This window comes from Athene cunicularia (assembly GCF_003259725.1).
Source record: "Athene cunicularia isolate RWA chromosome 1 unlocalized genomic scaffold, athCun1 chr1_part2, whole genome shotgun sequence".
Taxonomy (NCBI): Eukaryota; Metazoa; Chordata; class Aves; order Strigiformes; family Strigidae; genus Athene; species Athene cunicularia.
The window spans coordinates 77,881,247-77,901,007 of record NW_020799092.1 but is presented as its reverse complement, the minus strand read 5'-3'; positions in this window follow the sequence as shown (position 1 = coordinate 77,901,007).

The window sequence follows — 19,761 nt, the reverse complement described above, 5'->3', positions numbered from 1 at the left end:
TTTTTTTTTTTTTTTTTTTTCTTTTTAGGTGCAACACACTGATGACATTCTGATTCCTAATGCCTCACAACATTAAATGTTCTAATTGCAAACGGTCCTGTATACCTTGGACTGATGAGATATTTTGCCTCAGAAATATTTTCACAGCCCCACGGAAAATATTTGTATGCAAAATATACTGAATAATAGCACATTTCTGAATGTTTTCATAAATGATGTCTCTAGGAACAAGCAAACCTTTTTCTTAAATTTGGTGAAACTGTAAATTTTTTTGTATCTTTTCCTCTTCCCATCAGAAATACTGTTTGAACAAATTTTTGAACAATATTTGGTCTTGTTCTGAGAAATGAGAAAATTACAAAACTGAAGAATTTTTCAATGTAAGAATTGGCTTACAATTTTCTTCACTATATTAAAATATGTAATTGTAATAGAAGCTCTAAAAAGAAATATATACATTAATCGTTACTTTCTCTTTTGGTTCCTTTGCTTGTTATCTTGTAAAACCTCATGTGCTTTAAGAACCGCACATATATGTATGAAGAAAGGAAGAGGAAGAAAAAGTTCTGATCTGCCTGATTTATCACTAGTTCTAAAACATGACTCTTCACTAAAAAAAAAAAAAAAAAAGGGAAAAAAAAAAAAAGGAGAGAATACTTTATCTTTCTTTTATTTCTGTTTCCCCCTATTTTCCTGCAATTCTGTGCCCCTCTTAGGTAACACTACTTAGGTTTAGGGAATATTTGAGAGGTCATGGGAGTATTTTCTGGCCACCCACTCTACAGCTACCTGCTTCCAAATTATTCTTCCAGTATAGACTATGAAGACAAATGAGCTCTTGTACAGCTTAGTCAGTCTTGGCTTTTTAAATTAAGTCAGATGAACCAAGCCCTAAATCACCCATTTCCCTTTGCTGGTTGTAAAAGGCACCCAGGGTGACCAGTGCAGTGTGCACGTGCACACACAGCTGTCCCCTCCACAACAGCTTCTTCCTGTCTAGGGTAAAGATAAAGCTTATCAAACAAAAGCCACTTCCATGCACCACAACACTACGTGCCGATGGGAGCTGCTTCTGTGTAGGAACATCATAGCTGTGGCAAGATTTTTCTTTATGTCATGACAGGTTATAAGGGTGGTGGTTGATTTCAACTCCATTTTTTCCAGTGACTTCAGTGAGATCTAGATCAAATGCCAAACTCATTGCTGTCCAAGGTTTTTTTTTTCTGAACATAAAAAAATCAGTTCCTTTAATACACACAAAATGTAGAGTTCCTTTAATACACACAAAATACACACTGGAAGAGATACTAAATGCTAACTAGTAGTATTAATTTGACTCACAAAATGAAGTTATGAATCTGTAAGTAAACTTCCTCAACATCATAAGAGAGAGAATTAAACTGTATTTCCTAATGTACATGTTTGAGATAATTATATTTTAGGTCTTGCTTTGCATTTTTGGTGAAAGGAACAACAGAAACATACATTCCTGAGCAGCAGAGAGCACAGTCTTCATTCAGTGGTGAATAAGATACTTTGAGCCCTTAAGAATTTACAAGAAACGCAGAGGAGACATTTCGGGATCATCCATGGTAGATATTTGGTAACTAACCAGAAAATCTTTGTTAACAGTTATCCAAAACCCTGTTGTAGCCAACGTAGAAGAGGAACACATTCTGCCAAACAGAACGGTTACAATCCCATCCTTTGTGCATTTGATTCAAACACACCAATGTTACAAACCATAGGCTGATAAATGGAGCTGAAATATCGGTAAAAGAACAGAGTTTTTAACCATGCATAACACAGAAACAAATTGTTAAACTTACTCAATTCTAAAGGCCTTTTCCATAATTTCTGCTAATGCAAAAGACTCCTGAGGCAATAAGACAGCTTACCTGCCAGCTTTGACATTTCTATAACCAAAGCAATATTTCAGAAGCCTTACACTATAAATCTGATGTTGATTTGAATTTTCTGAAAGTAATAAATGATCCAATTAGAAAACAAACAAAAAGGTGAGAATAATTACACTGTTTATTCTTCCATGACGATAAGGTGAGCTTGACAAGACAGAATACTCTTCCTAAACCCGGAGTCTGTCTATGCTTGCAATTGATCTTAAGAGTTAAAGGTTTTGTTTGCATTTTTAACGCGCCAAGTTAAAATGTATAGCCTTGATAGAGATGTTAAGAAGCAGTTTACTTATAGTATCTCCTACCCTTCATTTTATATTCCTCTCACTTCTTGCAGAATTTCAAAGGCATTTGGGGATATATTATCTATGTAGAAATAAGTCTTACACTGCAATGATTTACAGTAGCGCAGCTTTTAAAATCCTTTCTCAACAGCTCTTTTCTGCACATTAGCATTCACAAATTGGAATTCTTGCATTTTAATTAATTACAGAGGGTTTTGGGGTGTTTTTAAATTAAAAAAACACCACAAAAACTAAGAAGGCCAGTTTTCCAGCTCGCCTTTTGCATTTGTAGGTGCAATCAAAATCAAAGGCTGTTCTGTTAAGCACCACAGTTTGAAATGCTTTGATTTTTTGATTTTATGAGCCTTGATTGTCAAGAACCAAAGGAAAATTTGTGCATCATTTTCTGTGGACATTGTTGAGTCCAATCCAAAGCCAGCTATGCTTCATTAGGTGTGGGTAGACACTCTCTGTGGTAAAATTAGGACCCAGCCTGCAGAAAACACCAGGCACTGAAGGACTCCTCTTGAGCTCAATTTCTTACAGATAACATTTGTTATGTAGCTGATTTGTTGTGTTGCTTCAGATGGAAAAAATAAACAAACAGCCAAAAAACCCAGAAAAGTGACCCCATCTTAGACCCACTAACTGTCCCACTCAGTTTATGAACTGCACGTGAGTAGCACTTGGTTGAATCTCCTCAAAATCTAGGTCTAGGGAGCTCTATTGTGGTTTCTTTTTCACCCATTTCACAAGAACTTATCATAATCTTGTCCTGACTTTTCCAATGTCACTGGTACCGAGACCTCAAAAGCAAGAACCTAGGGAAAGTAGTGGCCATTTCAGAGGTCTAATGAAACACCTTGTGCTTGTGCATAGCTGCAGACTCAGTGAGCAAACCCACCAGCTAGTCATTGATAATCTGATTGGGGGCACTTTGCTTTATCTTGTAATTGGGATCTGTACCATTAGAGTTCAAGCTGAAGCCACATGGAACTTAAGAAGTCATTCAGTCCTTGTTCAACTTAGCAACTTGGCTTACAATAGGGATCTCAAACGTTCTAGTGGATTTGATTTTGGGGTCACTGAGCAGCACAGTTCATGCTAGCCAAAGTAAGAGCAAGACACCACTGAACTGTTGAAAAATCAGATCAGAAGAGCCATCAGATCAGTATTGCAGAAGATACAGAATATCCTTGCTGTTACTCATGGTGGTTTCCCACAGTATTCTCCAGGAAGCAGATAACCCCCCCTCTAACCATTCTCATCTAACATTTACTGTAAACAGATTTAAGAGTTTCCTTGGTAGGAAATGGAGATGGACAGAATTACCCCAGAGTGTCAAGTCATGCTGTTTGCTTGAGGTATCCCTGTCAGGACTAGGTTGTACTTCTCTCCGTGCACGTCCGTTGATCCTTGATGACAGCTTCCAAATAGATGTCTAGCTATGAGGCAACTAGGGCCAAGTCAGATAAATCCTCACCTTTGGGGATGATAATAAAAAGCTCAAAAATTGCTTTGTGTAAAAAAAATAAATAAATAAATACCTGTTTTTGTCAAAAAACAAATCTGAGGGACTCTCATTGACTAACTTTGCTGTTCATTCCTCCCCCACAAGTTTTAGGGTTTGCATATTTTTTTTTTAAACTTATTGATTGATTTAAACAAAATTTGTCAAAAGAGTAGTTCAGAAGATGTTGAATCCTGAAGAATTTGTTAAAAGTAGTCAGCTGTGTAATGAGAAATCTCTAATTAGTTCAGATGGAGGGAAAGGCCTTGGTATGACTTGGTGCCTGGGAGGTCATGGAAGCCATAGGTGTTATTGAATGTCCAACTTACAGGAACCCTACACTGACAGTCTTCAGAAACACATTTCAGTAGTTTCAAGCTCACAGAATTTGCTCGATAAATCTGCCTTTTACACGTGCAGTAGAAAGCACAAACCTGAACCTATGATATGGATGTGTCAGTTTTCATTCAATAACTGCACTAGCATCAATTTGAATGCAAACAAACAAGGGCAGTAGAAAAATATTTTTTAAAATGTTAATCTGTTGTTTTGCACAGAACCATGGCTATATATTTCCACTCTGTTGTCTTGGTACTCATTTGCACCAAGTGAGGTGGGAGTAGCACGAGCCTGTGCTGGGATGGAGGATGAAAACAATTTCCACCCACTTTGCTCTCCGACTGTGCAGCACACAGGGCAGTGGTGAATCAACCCCAGTAACTCCATTCCTGAACTCTGAGGTTGCTCTAAATGTTTTCAACACCAGGTTTTGTTTTACTGCATCTCATAAAAAAGGTCCTGCATTTATTGTTCTCAGAGTTTTACTGTTTTTTTTTTCTCCACTGCATTTCTATGAAAATGGTTTCATTCGTATTCTAATGTTGTGGGCTTCAGGAATAGATCTCCTTGCCTGGCATTCCTCTGAAATATGAAAGAGATGCCCTCTGCAGCAAGCTTAACACTACTATCATCTGCATAATAAAGATAGGCTGTATGTATAGAATATGCATACACACATATAAATTTATACTGATATACTGTGTGGGCACAAAGATAAACAGAATAAGAATCATAGTAGCAGAATAGAGGAAAAGACCTGTAACTCAGTGACTGACATCAAGAACAGATCTCATCTGTCAAATGACTCGATTGAGAGGCTTTTATGAACATCTCTTCTAGGACAAAATATTTTATATGTGGTAAATAAATGTGCACAACCTGATAGTGTGTGATTTCTCTAACAATTCCATATCAAAAGTTGTTTCTCATTCTTTTTTTTTTTTTTTTTTTTTTTTTTTTTGGCAGTTTTCTCTCACCTCTCCCAGAACACAATAAAATAATTGGATTCTTAAAAATACATATGCTAAATTTTGGATCTCAATATGTGTAAAATTATCAACTTAGTCACAAGTTCAGGATCTCTCAGTACCACTCTAAACATCTCACAAATGATCAAAGGTAGTACAGTGCATCAGAGATATTTTTCTTCCAGATCTGTTGGGAATTTGCTTACGTGATTGATATTTCTTCTTCTTGAGACGTAAAGTAAGGCAGAAATGTGTACAAAGATAAAAACTTATCAGGATCATAGCATCAATGTTATTTCCACAAACAGTGGTTGTCAAGAATCTGCTAAAAGTGTCTGCTTATATGCAATTGCAGAACCAGATATCAACTGACTTAGTAAAACAAGACAAAAATTAAGCTTCTAGTGGGAATTGTCTGATGGCATGTCTTGCAGTTGGAAGTTTTGTCACTGGCATAGGGACCTGATTCAGAAAGGCACTCACACATCTCACTTTATTCATGTGACTGTGCCCCAGTTGAACTCAGCAGAACCACAAACATGCTCAGGTTTCATGTGGGCTTAAGAAGTTTGCTGAATCAGCATCTGAGCAGCAAGAAGAAAATGCCCTTAACTGTGGAATCATGTTAATGACTCAATAAAAACTCTAATATTTTCAGCTAAAGACTTTCCTTTAGGAGGAGATATAATATTATGCTCTTTGCAATGTATCTATTTACATTATTTTCCTCTTAATTTGATGACTTTTTCCCACTTAGTAATGACGTGTTGAATTCTGAGCTCATTTTATGTATCTTTTATCAAACCTACTGTGGGTAGTAGATTTACCTTTTAGCCAGGTTAGGAACCAGTAACCAGTAGCATGTAGTTTCTTGTCTGAAAACAAGTCTTTCTGAATAGACGTGACTTAGTGCGAGCCTCATTTGACTGGAATGGGTGGTGGCGCTTTTCCAAAGCTAAGGTTCAAGCAACACCTTGTCCCCCATTAAGGCATCACCAAAGGAACTAAAAACCAGTATTGTTTTGCAACAGAGTGAAGTAGAATAAACTACTTTTTATTTCTTTTTTTTTTTTTTTTTCTTTAATGGAGTAAAAGGGAAGTAAAAAGTCAAAACTTAAATAAAAGGGTTGGGTTTGCTTATGTTCTTTGAAGCTTTTCTTTGTAGGCAAGGAACCAGTGTGCAGAGAGGGGAGAGGGGAAAAGGAACCAAAAATAATTTAAGAAAACACTGAGTTCTGCCTTTGAATTATATAAAAGCAGCTGCATTTGATTTAATTTTTCTTTAGCATAATGTGCTGTATAATCACTGGCTTCGTCATCCCCTGGGCCCAAGCTTCCTCTTAGCACAAGCTTTGGGAGCTGTGCCACACAGTTCAGTGGAAGCAGAATTTCACTCATGCTTTGCTTTAAAAATAGACTGTTACCTCTGTCGCTGCTCTTCCCTCTTAGAAAGTCTTTCTTATGAGATGCTAAATGGTCCTAAAAATCATTGCTTGTGATGCCATCAGCCTTCTGCCCCATAAACTATCAAAAGGAATCAATAATTTACCAAAAAGGTAAAAGTCTACAGTCCTAAGTCACATCAGCTGGAAGGATAAATAAAGGGAGGCAAGAGAAACGCTGCAGTTTCTGAGGGGACTAACTACAAGACTTGTTTCAACTCCACATAAAAAAGAGCATGGTTAGGGGAGGGAGGGAGGGAGGGAAGAGAGAGGAAGAAGATGAGGGACTACATGGAGGGAGATGAACTTGTTTCTCTGTACATTTAAAGGCTGGCTCTCTTCCAGGATAAAGCTACTTACTTTCATGAAGGTGAAAGAAGGTTTTGCCAGGGGAAGATTTGACCCTAAAAAAAAAACCCAAACCAAACCCAAAACATTAGTGAGAATTTGAAATTAAAACAGAGTGTTGAAAAATGCTAACATTTCTTCAGTTATAAAACAGGGTTAAATCATATGTTAGGATTTATTTTTTTTTCACCTATCCCAAAACACAACCAGAGAGGACCATGGTGTTTCACAGATTATTTTAGCTATTAACCATGGACAAATAAATATTAATTGAGACTACTTCCATATGGAGTAAATAGTAAAATTTATAGCACCTTTGCTGAAAGCAAAATCAGAACAAAACATAGTCATTTTAGCCTTTAAGCCTGAAGATGCAAATAAAATGAGCAAAACTAAATAAATAATAATTTGTCTCTCTTGCCACCTGGAGAACTCACAATGTACTCTAAACATTGTTTAATTAAACCTCACTGGACCCTGGTTCAGTGAAAGGAGAATTATTTCTTAACTGCTTGTTATAGAGGAGAGAGCCTTTGGCCTTCAATTACTATAAATTACACAGAGGGCAAGCGTGGACAAGCAGGATTCAATAGCCTTTAGTCAGCCTCATCTTCATAACTGTGGAAAGCAAGGTTGTTTTTACCGAAGGACTTGACTCTGCAAGCCCTGAAGTCACGGTTAAAGATCCCATTGACTTCCTGGGCACAGACACAGACCCCTGGTGCCTATAAGGTTAGGGGTTAGCACTTAAATTTCTGTTAGAGCTGTTTTGCTGCACCAATACTTTTTATTTTTTTTCTTTTTTTCAAAAAGTGGATTTCCCCCCCCACCCCACATAGCTCTTGACGCGGTTTCAATGTACTCATCTTCCTGAGATCAGTTTTACCTGATAAAAATGCAAAGCCATTATGGCCTTATTTGTCAATTCGGTGTGTGTGGGAGAAATGCACGATTGAATGTTGAGGTTCTGCAGCTCCTCCACTGAGGGGTGATTCATTAGGACATTATGTGGTAGGTAGTTGCATTCTGGCATGCTCTAGGCATCATGTATACCACTGTTTGAAGCAGAACAACATAATAAATCCTTTTGTTAATAACTCTAAATGATGACTTATGCCCTGGAAATTCCTTTTCCTCCTGGCGCAAACAACTATAATCTCCGTGGTGCTGCTGAATGGAGTAGACACCCTAATACCTTTACTGGAGGTGAAGCAATATGTACCTCATTAGCAGGCCACAGATCAAACTATTAGCAACATGGTGGGAAGCTTGCTAGGATTTGGTGGGATTTATAAAAGGTCATCTGGAGGCAGCATGCAAAAGAGATTTTTGGTTCTGCAAATGCCTCTAATCAACTGATTTCCCACCCAGTGGGCACGGGGAAGACATTTTATCCCATTGAGCAGACTAGTTTGTCAATGGTGATTACATGGGCTTAAAGCTTTACGTATCTCTTGAAAGCTGTGGCAGTTCCTCCTGCTAAATTAACTTTAGTGTTTTGTGACAGAGAAGGAGGAAGCCCATCAGCTCATCTTTGTTTCCTTTGCCCATTATCTCTCTGCAGCATTCACAGCGGGAGGGAGAGGAGAACGAGAAAACACTGCAGTATCTGCCACCAGTGAACAGCGTGTAGTTGCCCTGCAGTAGCCAAGAGGGTCAGATCCTTAGTCCAGGCATGATATAACCAGGGGAATGTTCAGCAGCTCTGTGAAGTCTGGGACCTTTCACTTGATGCACTGTAGCTGCATCAGACGACTGCATCCTTAAATGAGTCTTCATGTTCATAAAATTTTATATAGTGTTTCTTTTTAAAACAAATCCGTATCAATGGTTGTAAACAGAGGTCAGCGGTTTTATTCTGCAATACTGAAAGGGAAACTGAGGGAGGAGGCCAATTCACCCAAGCCCATCTTGTGAGGCTTGCAGGTGTTACACAAACGTTACTGGTCCCGAAGCTCCAGGAGTTTGGTCACACAAAGAGAGAATGTTTGTAATATCTTACTTTGCCTGTTCCTTGCAAGGAGACCCACCGGCTGTGAACTCTTACTTTGCTAAGTTCACCAAGAGAAGAGATGGCTTTTTGTCCTATGTGTGTATACTTTCCAGCCCTGGGAACCCACAGTTCTCCCTGACACCCCATTGTGCATCCTCACCTGAGGACAGCTTGGTGCCGGTGCTTCTCCTACTGGGATGGAGGAGTAAGGTGCAGGAGTCCCTGCCTAAATTCAGGTCAGAATCATCCTTACCAGTATAGCAAAATGTAATTATCAAATGTTTTTAAAACGTGGAGATTAGCTCCTGGCTATGATCTTTGTCTGGTCTTTGGTTCATCCTCTCAGCTCGTAAAATGACTTTACATGCAGATGTAACAGATAAAGAGCCAATGAAAAGAAATCTGAAGCTTGGCTGTTGCTCATCCAATTTTGTGTTAAAGCCCACACTTGGGCAATTCCTTTTTAATTGCTCCCTCCAAGGCCTGGAATATTTCTATGTGTGCATAAGGCATCAAGAGCTGAACATGCCAAGCTAAATGGTCCACTTTATTTTAGAAAGATGCCTACAGAAACGTTTAGACAGATTTATTTCACTGATGTCTATATCAAGAAGATGTTTTGCCATTTCAAAGGACATGCAAAGCATGAGAGAGGAAGGAAGCATGGTTCTCTGATAGTTTTACTAGCGAGAGTAGTGTGGCAGCAAGAGGCAGCAGGCTCACATTAGAAAAATCAGGTTCCCTTCTTATCTAAGCCTGTTACTGAGCCCGGTTCATTTAAATCTTTCTAGGTTTCTGTTTACTCACCTGTAAAACAGAAATAATGTTTTTCTGAAATTCCTTAGATGTCTTTTTTTTTTTTTTTTTTTTTTACTAACTCTTTCAATTTGACAGCATCTTTCTTCTGCATAATTTAGAGAAACAGGAGACAGATTGTGCATATGGTCTAAATTCAGGCACTTAAAGTTAGGTGCTTAGGGAAGAGGCAGGCTACAGCAGAGTGGATTAAGAGCACCTAACTTAAGAGGACGCCATCATCCAGAGAGCTTGCATTGGCCTGTAAGGGATTTTCAGGGGGAGGAACAGGACTGTACACAAGAGAAAAAGCGACATTCTCTGAGTTTGCCACAGCAAGTATCAGAATCAGTAATTCACTGTTATTTGTAAACTCAGTATTTGTGAGGGCTCTTCCCTTCCCACTCCTCCGTCTCAGGCTGAGCAATGCCAAGGCTGTTATGAGTCACTCTGCTATCATCCAAGAGAAGGGACGGTGCAATTCTTTCTTTTAACAGCCTACGCAGAGGTTTGTTGCTCATGGTAAAATGATTGCAGACATTACCCCGCTCCGTGGACCCTGTCGCTTTGAGCTGAGCATACAAGGCATGCTCAGGGTCACTCTTGCTACAACCCCATATCTCCTCCTTCCCCTTCCAGGAAAAGGTCATAACAAGGACAGGTTATGAAGGATGCAAATGTAAATAAAAGAGGTTTCGACTGCATATGCATTGTTAAATATGTTCACTTGAAGGTAGTCTCTGTAGCCCTTGTTAAATGGTGCAAAGTGTCTGGTTTCACAGAGCTTGGAGATCACCGCACAGCCATTGTAGCATGGTGCCATGCCACGTTTCTGTCTATAAAGACTTGGTTCTAGAGTCATGAATCACAATTATTGTTTTTTTTCTCTTGCTGGATTATTTTTAAAGTTTCTGAAATAATGCAAGGGCTATCCTGAAGTCCACCAACACAGTATTTCTATAGTGGAACCTGAAAATATGTGTTCCCCAGCTGGCCAATACTAAGAGGCTGAGTGAGATGTGCGAGTGTAGAAAGCTCACTGGAATAGTGTTGGAGTATTGCATAAGCCAAAATGACCCAAATCTGGAGCAGTTTCATCCTTAGAGTGTTTCTCTTGATGTCTCTGGAACTGCAGTTGTGTTTAATTCTGCAGAGAATTCGATTGACTCCCAAAGGGAAGCCAAGAGAAAACTAACTTTCATGAGGTATGGACTCTGAGGACACCAGGACCAGGAGGGAAATGAGGATTTATATTTTACCATAGATGTAAAAATGTACCCAGTGGATTCTGGCTCCCAGGTGCCACCGATGTCCAACTCTGTTGAAGCCCGGGGGATAAGATTTGGTTTCTGAGATAGCAACTGTTGGCAGAGGAAGAACAAGTTGGAGAAAAAAAATGAACTAAAATTCTCCTAAATGTCTTGCTGCAGCTCTGTTCTTTGGTTATCTACAGTCAGACAAAAACAGGTTGTATAATTTAATCAGTGTGTAAGAACAAAGGCATGTGGAAGGGGTGTCTGTACCACATCTGCCCAGTTCTTCTCTAATAAGATGAAGATAAAATTTCAGGATGTGTTAATATTTCAGTACAGGCTTCTGCGTTGGAAACATTCAGACAACGACTAGGTAAAGGGCTATGCAGAGTAATTTCCCTTTCAGAAAGAGCAATTAAAACTGCAGTACTCTTATCTCCTCACAACTTCTATTGTTTTAGAACCACAGGACAAAAAATATTACTGAATGGAATTTCTGAAGGGATTGGTAGAAATCAATATAATGTATCTTTTGTGTTGAATGCCTTAGAATCTATTTTCCTGCAATATAAATACATTTATAATATCCCTAATGCTGATAAAATATCATCTTGATAATCCATTCAAACACCTAAGAGACTTCAGTTTCTGTTCTGACATGCTCTGAATTTCAGTTTAAAAATGCATTCTGGTTTAACTGTCATCAATAGCCTAATGCAATCTCAAAGAAACAGGCATAGGCTATTCAAATATGTTTCCAATATAAGTCGGCGATTTTCAGACAAAGAAAAAAATAGCTTCACAGTTAAAGACATAAATGTCAAGAAATAAGAAGAGGTGGAAAAAGTGTGAAAAATTCTGATTTTTCTCTTTATTACATTTTTCTGGCTTGGGTCAATTAATCATAAAACATCATAATTTTAATAAAAATAGTCTACAAAGCACAGTCAAAAAGCATGATTTAGTTCATCAAGGTCTAAGAGGGTCTTTTTTGCTGTTGAAATTTTAATTATTCACTCTTTCAATATTCAGTGGTCACCTCATTCTTTAAATCTTGAGGTAAGCGACACAATCACAAGATTTTAAAATATGAAAGATAGTAAATTTAGGGTGCTTTCCTGTATTTAAGCATTTTCTTTTCTTTTATTTGAGTATTTGCAATCAAATTTTCTCTCTCTGCAGTCCTAAAGTCTAAAGCCTTACGGTCATAAACCCTGAAATTTTGATGAAAACTTATGAACACTTCCAGGTATTCCAAATCTCAAAAGGGAATGATGAGCTACAGTGTCTGTTATTAGAAAATGGAGTTTTAAATTCTCTAATGGATCAATGTTAATAATAATCACGATACTAACATCTTAATAGCCCACTGAAATCTCAATTAGTGATTAAAACACTACGGAACAAATTATAAACATTAACAGAACCATTTAGACATTTGTTTTGAAGCTCAAGTTTCAAGTTGTCCTACCTAATTCTGCAAAAAGTTGTGATAGTTCACCCTGCTATTCCTTCTCCTATGTGACAGCCTTTCATTTACTGTGAAAGTACTGAGGCTCAGGATAGAGTTAAGCTGGTAAATAGCCTGGCAATTGTTAAACTGTAACAGTAAACCCTGTCTTTGTAGCAAATATTTTTTTTTTTTCCAAATCTCCCCGTTTTGTAGAAAAGCAAAAATTACAATATCAGACTGAAAACCTATCGTGCTGTCAGTGTCCCTCTGTAAATGGAGAAATCTCAACTTTGAAGGACAAAATTGAAGGGGCCGTGTAAGACATAGGTACTTTTGTACTGCAAAAAATATTTGAGAGCCTTGCAATCCTCTTTTTTTTTTTTTTTTTTTTTTTTTTTTTTTTTTTAAATGTGGCACTTTTTCTTGAACAAAAGATGCCGTTCTGATAGTGGGATCACATAGCTCGGCAGTTTCATCACCATTCGGCTGCTTGTAGGAGTTCCTGTTCACCAAAAAGGGACCTTTAAATTTTTGGCTGTTCTGCGTATTTCCTTTCCTGCTACGCATATTACGATTGGCACTTGGGTTGTTTGGGTTTTTTGCTTAGGCTCACTTTTTTTTTTTGGTTGTTTTTGTTTAATTTGTGACTAGACTTTTCCATCAGAACCAGACAGTTTCTAGGTTAAGATCAAGATGTTAATTTTTGTCTTGTTAGGTCCCTTGTGTACTGCTTCTTTACCCCAAATATTGCCTGTTTTCAGTGACACAACTATTGGGCTAACCGGAGCTCTGTTAGCATTAATAAGGATGAGTTCATATGTTTACTACGTGCACTTTGAATTTACTTTTCCCCTTCTCTGAAAAATTCCCAACAAGATAACCTTCAAGTCACACTGCGTATCTCTCCCTGAGTCTGGGAGGGAATTAGGGTATTGAAAAATGGCAACTTTCTTTAACGAATTTTGATTCTGAAGGTCACTTGACAGATGCTGAGATCACAAGGATGTTGTGGGAGTCCCCAAAAAGTAACCAAAAGAAGTAACTTTCTTGTCAGGAGCCTTCACTGTAGGATGAGTCTCCATTTGGAAATTTCCAGAAGCTTGAAAATCAGAGGATCGTTAAAACCACAGGGAATCTGATTGCCTGCAAAGCAGAAGCTATAAACCCCCCCTCCCAGGGCTGGAATGAGACAAAGGTGGGGGAAACACTCCCCATTTTGGGCTAAATTGGTCAACAAAAGTCCAGACACATAATTTATATATTTGATCTGCCTCCAACCCCAAAATACGTGATGATTTTCCTCTCAGGGTGGTGCCTAGATTCAATTTCTAGGCGTTAAATTTTGTGATCTTTTTCTCTGTTGCATTGAGTAGACCTCTGGAGTATTACTCTTCCATGCTGTTAACAGAGGAAACAAGCTAATGTTCTTAGGCTATTGTTTTAAGTTTGTAGCAGAGATGTTCTGTGAGGATAGATGGTCACCCTAACAATTCTGTCCACCAAATAATATGCAGATTTATGAAAAACACTTGGCATACAAATCCTCAACGTCAGGTGAGAGCTCACAAAAAGTAATTCAAGCAATAAATTTTAACAGCTAAATGTTTGTTCTAACCTATGTTTGTATGAGGGGACCCTTCCTCCTGCAGATTTCTTTACCTACTTCAACGCTGGCAAGTCCCTGCAGAGTGCAGTCAAAGATATTTTTTAGATGAAGAGCAATAAAAATTAAAATTCCCCATAGTAAGTTTAAATCCTGATAATGGTGCGCTTTTATTGCATTGTACTGAACTTCTACCAATCAGTCCAATTATGGGGTAATTCATTCTCATCACTTTGGAAAGCTTTTTTTTTTTTTTTTTTTTTTTTCAATTTGTGTGTGAAATGCTTACAAAGGGAAGTTAATAAAAGAGCAGTTCATCTGCATATACAAAGGAAGATCATAATATAAAAAATTGCCACATTAGAGAAGTCTAGACCTTGACTGTCATATATTTTTATAGCGTCTTATCACTGTGCTATCTGATTAAGTAGTGAAATGGTTAAGATAAATGAGACTTAATTAGCGGAACTGATACCTGTCTATTGCAAGTCTTAAATTTGCATCTGGGAGCTCTGATTTTCAGAGGTGGGGAGCACACACTTGCAGTCCTCCTTCCCTTTGAAATCAATGGGAGTTTTCCCTGCAGTGAAAACAAACGTTCAAGGTTTCACCCAAAGCAAACTGAAACTTTTGCTGTCTACTCATCCCTTTGACTCATGAGCTAAAACATGGGGAGACAAGCAAATACCGGAGCTCTGAGATGGAGGGAGAAGAGGAAGAGCCTAGACTTGACTTTCAATGCATCAGGTTGCAGAGCTCAGCAGCATGCAGAGATAAATAAGTTGTGTCAGGGAAAGGGTTGGTACAGATTATTTTCTCTATGGAACAAAAGTGACCAAAATGTGGTTTGTTTTGTGTGTTTGGGTTTTGGGTTGTTTTTTTGGTTGTTTTTTGTTTTTTTTTTTTCAGCTTTGCTTGTGGAGCACAGTATTTACGTTTGAGCTCAGGGATTAGATGGCCAGTTGCCATCGGTCTCAACTATTTCAGTAGGAATGGGCTGTAGCATAACTTTGCCGCCAAACACTGTGCAGAACAAACGATTTACCACAGAGCTCAGAGATGGGGTATTTACATTCATTTAAGTTTGGTATAAACATTTACAGAACATTAGGACAAATACCAGCATTCTCAGCTAAATGTCTGACCACAATTATTTCTGATGAATAAATGGCTTGGAGAATGACTCTGAGATGAGAGGTTTTTTTTGGTTTGTTTTTTTTTTTTTTTTTTCTTTCTTTCTCTTTTCCTCTCAAACCAAAGGACTTTGAAAAAACAGCGCACGATGTAGCTAAACACACTTTGAAAAGGTTCGCGTAGAGTTAAAGAAAACCATAGATGTTTTTGAGATTAGGGAGTGAATATCTAGATTAAACCAGTTTATGTTGTCCTTCATCTGCTGTTCTGTTTTTTTCCTTCAAAATCTCACCTTCAATCTGACCCTGACAGACATGCCTAATGCAGTGAAGATGCGTTGTGCTGACCAAGTACTTTTTAAACCAAATATTATGAGCTGGCCACTGCAAAGGTAGTTTTCCCACTGGAAATGGTGGCATGAGGGTTGTTGACTACAGCATAAGAGACTATTTACAAAATATTTCTCAGAGACGCCTGGCTGTGAGAATAAGGAAGCCACTCAAAGGTACCTAGAACTACCTGGTTTAACTTGCACATATTCTCCTTAATTTTAGCACAACAAGGAAATATATTCTTCTCCACTCTTTTTTTTTTTTTTTTTAAAGGACAAAAATTGCAGATGGACATTAATCTCTCTGGACAGCATCCTCTAAAGGGCTCAGGAGTGACACTCCTCATCTGTGCTACAGGAAGGGTTCATGTACCTGGGAAAGACAATTCTGAGGCAACACTGAGAAAGGAGGCTCTAAGAATTCAGAGTGAGACCTGTGCAGGCACTTCCTAACTTAATTATTTAAGAAAAGCTATAGAACTATAATCACCGTGATTCAAAAAAAAAAAAAAAAAAAAAAAAAGAGAGACAATGTTCACGATGCTGTTTTCTGAATATTCCTTGTAGCCAGAGTAGTCCAGCAGTTGTAGGACTCAACACGTCAGAAACAGTTCTGGTTTCAGCTCTGACAGAACAGGGAGCTGAACCTGATTTTCAGGCATCTTGGCTGAACATGTAATTATGAGACTATTGACTATTCTGGGATGTGTCTTTCTTGGTTTGGGGGGCAATCGTGTGTGATTAGTTTTTTTTCATAACAGTAATTTAAAATACCTAATGAAAACAACTTAATAATGGTTTAACATTTTTGAGTGAAACAGTATTCTCTTTTTCTGCAGCTCCCCCTATTCCTTTGGGGCTGTTCTTCATCCAAATACACTTCTCCCTGATAAAATAAAGGGTACAAGGCAGATAGCTAAAATCTCTTGGCACTCCTGACCATTAAAACAAGATTCATTACTCCTTTCCCCTAACACCCTAATCTGAAAGTGTTAACTGTTAATCTGCTTCAGATCCCAGATCACATGAAAGGCAGATCCTCTTGTTGGCAGAGGACAGAAGTCTGTGAAACTCCTATTATTGCTTGGAAGCATCATCTTGGGAGGAATCAGGGCCTGGGAGCATCAGGGCCTTCATGGTAGAAGACACCTCCAGGTAGAAAGAAATCCCATCCTATGGGGTGTAAAGCCATAAACAGAGACCCAGATGGAGAGCAAGAGTTTGTCCTGGATTTCTTTTTCAAACAGTACTATGGCTGATTAACCTTAGCTTTGAATTTCTGATTTCTTCACTTACCACTGACATCATTTAGGATAGAACATATTATTTCATTAAAAGAAAACAAGTGTGTCACTAACACCCTGCTTCACCCTATGAGCCAGTGATGTTAAGCTACTTTGTGAGATCTAAAAGCAGACAGAAACAGAAGGAAAATGAACTCTGAGCGTTTAGGTGAGGCTCAGATGAAAATCGAGACCACTTTGCTCCCGCCTACTTCACAACACAATGAACATAAACTGAGTTTAAAAACATGAATGCTTCACAGAGGTAGCATTTTACTCTCCTTAGCCAAAGGTGCAGAACACTGCATAACAGACAGAACTGTGAGGAATCCTGTCTGAAAAGTTGCACACGCATTCAGTGAGGGCGTGTGGGAGGGAATTTTAATGAGTTGAGGATTTCTGTCTGCAGTAGCTTTAATCATCAGGTCTCCCCCCAAAATGAAGAATATTCATGCTTACAATAATTAATACTGAACAGGAGATTTGTATCAATCTGACAGATAGGAGATGAAATTAACTGTGCTTTCATGTACAATTTTAAGTAGGTCAGATAAGAACATCTATTGTAACCAACTTTTATTTTATAGATAGATATACTCTGACATGTACAGACCCACACGTACACGTTATGTATGTCTATAAAAATCTCACACACACAGCAGAATCTCCTTAACCTGACATTTGCAAGCTACCCGCTTCTTTCCCTGGAGCTCACCACTCTTCCCCTCGTTGATTCATAGGCTCTAAGGTCAGAGGGGATGGCTGTGATATAGCCAGATGTTCTGCAAACACAGGGCTTTGAATACGACACAGTAATTCCTACATCGCTTCCTGTAGTTGAACTGGAGCCTACTGAAAATATTAAATAAAACAGCCTCCTGTGCTGTGTTGATTTTTCTCTAAATTTTATTCTTTTCTCTCCCTACCTTTACAGAATTAGGCTGGATTAACATCAGAGATCTAAAAGTGCTTCCTCTTTTAATAACATTTCCAACTAGGTAGTGAGAGCAATAGTAAGGATACAACTGACACAGGTAAAAAAAAGAAGTATCAGAAAATGGCATTGATGTAATGGGGTTTCAGTTAACTTCGTTCTCTGAAGGTGTTCATTAGTTGTTCATAGCACTTGCTGCTTCAGAATTGAATTCCTTCAACAGATAATGGAAATGCAAAGAAAAGATGTCTCTATCCTGCAGAGTAATCTACATGCACATTTTTAACACCAACCTAAATTATGAAGAAATGAACAGCATTTTGTTGCAATGTATGCAGGCTCCTTTTCAGTGATGCTGTTTTATCCATTTTCTAGAATGAAAAATTAAACCTGTTTTTAATATTTATCTAAGACCTTAGCTGTTGGCTGTGTTAACATATGGCTGCTTGAATAAAATAATTTATTTGTGTGTGAATCATCTAGGGAAAACATTAAAACCCGAAGCCAAACTCTGAAACGTTGTTTGCTAATAGTTTAGGTTAAATGTCTTGCTCTACTTTTCCATCATCTGTTTTCTTCCTTGTTGAAAAAGAGGAAAGGAGAGGAACTGGAGAAAGAGAAAAATAGGAAAAATCTCCATAGACACAATTTGAGAAGAATAATTTCAAAAATTAATTTAGATGATTAAAAAAGCTGGCAATATTTTTTAATGGAAAAATATATAAATCTTGTTTTGAAATACTAAATTAATCTACCAAGTACAAATGCTACAAAAATGTGACAGAGTTACATAGTCACTATTAAACACCATGTACTTAAATAATTGTGCACATAACCATAATTGTGTTCTTAATTACTTTCTGAACTGAGGACTAGTCCAAAGGCCTTCCAACTCTGTGGCAAGTCTCTGTGAGGGATTAGTTAGTTATCTAACTGATTTTATAGTTTTACTCCCAAGTCAATAGAAAAACATAACAGAATCAGAGAGACATTTGATCCCACCAGCAACCCAGGTGTCCTGACCACATTGCCCCTGTGGTTCAGCTTCAAGAAAATGGATCTGCAGGGCTCTTTGACTGGATATTCCCCACCCTAGAGCTGGAACCAAATTTTGGGGTGACTCTTGTCTGGTTGAAGAGTGTGCAGATGGCCCTGGGAGCTGGCAGGAGAAAGAGTGGTGTCACCAGGGTTAAGTAGGGATGAAAATTAGGTGGAATCATGTTGGGTGTTTAGTTGGATTGCTGCTCCTAAAGAAGGTTCCCCCGTTAAGCGTCTGAAGGTAGCTGGGATGAAGACCTGCACTGCTGAGCTTGGGAGGGCACCTGAAGTGTCCAAACTTTCAGCCAAAGTGGTGAACTTGGTGACTTGGGAGCCAAGCTCACGAAGGGCTGTGAATGTATAATAATTACATGCTGTAATTCCCCTTGCGTGTGACCAAAAAATGTATCACAAAAGCAAGGGGAGAGAGAATCAGGACAAGCAGGTTGGTTTTATTTTTTTTTTTTTTTCTCGTTAAGAAACTTTAATTTTAAAAAAAGTCCCCTTTGGTAGCTGCAACCTTAACTTATCACATGAGAATCAACAAATGAAACCAAGTGAGAAAAAAAGTGAAATTGTCTAGACTGCACAGTGAAAAGTAAATTGGGCAGTTTAGCATTCTTTCATTTTTAATAATATGAGGTGTTATCAATAATGCCTCTAGTTCATTTTTTAAAGGTGGTTATTTTAGATCAGTAGTATCCCCACAAAACAGTCAAGACCATTTATCTTATATAAAACAGTAAAGTCCAAACTACGGTGAAATCGTGCCAACTGACATTAGTGAGGATGCAGATCCACTATCTTCTGTTTTTTTGTTTTTTTTTTTTTTTTTTTTTTTTTTAAAAAAATTCTGTATTGGTGCATTTCTCTTCATCACTTCTCCTTCTCAATTGTTATGCATTTGAAGAGTGGAAAATGAGTATTTGGGAAGTTAAGAACAAGTTTTCCTGAAACTGTTTAACTTCTTATTCTCAGGGAAGTTATTTTCTGTAGAGGTGCTAAAAATATTAGCCCTCAGAATAGCACGAGCTGACTGCTGTAAACACTGTAATTTAAAGACTCGTGTGCTCTTGGGTCACATTTAATAGTTTCATGCGGGCATTTTAGGTTTTTCCCATGAAATACTTTTTTTTT